Below are 2,093 nucleotides of genomic sequence, written 5' to 3' on the forward strand. Positions count from 1 at the left end.
TATCTTCTGCTGCTTCCTTTGATGCCTTTTTATTTTCAAAAATTAAATAAGAACAAATTTTATGCTTTATAATTTTTTGATTTGTGACTATCTTGTTGTATGATTTTTTTTTAAAATTTAGATGCTATTAAGGTTTGATTTAGGTTTCTGGTTCTTGTAAAACTACTGGTGATCTGTTATGATTTGACTGTAGTTATTTTTCTTTTAAATTCTAGATTTTTTTGGTATGTTATTTTTTGTATTTTAAAGTTAAGATATTAATATATTTTTCTAATTTTTGAATTTTGAAGTATATTATTATTTTTTGTTTTTTGATCAGATATATCTGATATCCGATCCGCAAATGTGCAGATTGGATCGGATCAGATCTGAATATAAAATGTGCAGATATTAGATCCGATCCGATCTGATGAATTTAGTGCGGATTGAATCAAAATTTTGGCCATATCCGATTCGCTCCGATCCGTATGCAGCCCTATTTGTAAGCGGTATGTGAAGTCTTAACTCATAAACAAAGAAGTAATTATTCTTTGATGACATATAATTTTAAAAAAATATTAATACAATAACAATTACTTATTTCATTTTTGTGCTTTATAATTTCTTTTAGATAATTCTAATCCATTCTAAAGTCACGGTTAAGAAATAAAACCATGCACTCGATACCTACAATTTCTCCGTTAAAGTTTCAGAGAGTAAATTCCTATAATAATCTCTGAGATTCACGGAATTATCCAATTTGGTTATTGAGGTTCCAATTCCACCATAGTGGTCCCCCAGATTCAGCTTTGAGAACCATAATAGTCTCTGGGCATATTTTCGATGATAAGTCACCCGTTTCAGTGCTGATGTGTCTACAATGTGCCACGTTGGTACCTGCAACAACTTTCTACCTGATTTGGTCCCTCCATCTCTATTTAACCCTAACTCTCTTTGCTCCTTCGTTCTTAATAGTAACTTATGGTGCTTCTCTCTCCTTTTCTTGTCGTTCTTCCTCCTTTTCTTGATATCAATAATGGGTGGTGTCTCAGTCTGATTTTCCTACTATTATTAATGTTGGGATCAGAATCAAAGACTCGTTGGAGTGACACATAACTTTTGAAGGATTTCAAGAATCAGATTCACCCAAGTTTTGTAAATCCCAGCTCTTGCTTAAGCTCATGGAACTTCACTATTGACTAGTGTGATAATCTCTTCACTCAGAAATTCACATGCGGCTTCAGGTGCGACTCCATCCTCTCTAGCTTCAGCAGAGTCACCGAACTCACTCTCGACCAGGCGGGTAACTCAAGTCCCTTCCCTCGAACTTGGAATCTTCTTTCCTACCTCCAACTTGGACACTTTCTCTAGCGTCATACCCTCCTCAATTGCCTCACTCTCTGATCTTGAAGAGCTTTGCTCGATCACAGCAACCTTCCAAAGCTATTCCCATCACTTTTAACGACCTCAAGAACTTGAAGAAGCTGGAGCTTATATCCAACAAGCTTCAGGGTTTGGTTCTTTTATACTTAGGCCCCCTGAACATACTTAATTACCTCCACGCCAGCGACAATTCTCTGATTAGAGAATTGTCAATCTGGCTGTTGGTTTTTCAGGTTCATATTTTCACGAGGAACAACAAGTTAAGTTAAGTATTAAAACCAGAAGTGTTAATAAACCTAAAAGACTTGTAGGTTTTGGCTAGATTTAAGTTTGAACAAGCTGAGCAGGCCAATTCTTTTTGCTCTTTTTGAGCTTCTATCATTATAACAATTAACGTTGTTGTTTTGAGGGTTACCTGAAACAATGATTTGGGCCTGAACATGAGGTCCAGATCTCTTTATGTGGCAGTGTTAGACCTTTTTGGTATCGAGGTACTGCCTGTCCGAGTTTCTCGTGAGGAGGTGGAGGGTAGTACCTGCAAGAGACTCCGATGCTTAAGTTAGCAAGGGCTTTAAGCAGGTTTTTAGTAGATTAGAATATGTCATACTTAGGGGTTCCAGTGTATTTATAGTAGAGTAGATAACCACCTTTGAGTAGTTCTATCTTTTCTGATAGATAAGTGTTCCCTTTATCTTGGGAGTTTGTTGGGATCTACCTTCTAGTTGGGGTAA

The 2,093-nt window shown here is 36.4% G+C and overlaps 1 pseudogene; it reads left to right on the top strand.

Moving 5' to 3' along the window:
- The first annotated feature begins 409 nt into the window (after positions 1–409).
- Positions 410–1,770, top strand: LOC127745562 (MDIS1-interacting receptor like kinase 2-like; annotated as a pseudogene).
- The last annotated feature ends 323 nt before the right edge of the window (positions 1,771–2,093 follow it).

Source organism: Arachis duranensis, chromosome 3 (genome assembly GCF_000817695.3).
Source record: "Arachis duranensis cultivar V14167 chromosome 3, aradu.V14167.gnm2.J7QH, whole genome shotgun sequence".
NCBI classification, from domain to species: domain Eukaryota; kingdom Viridiplantae; phylum Streptophyta; class Magnoliopsida; order Fabales; family Fabaceae; genus Arachis; species Arachis duranensis.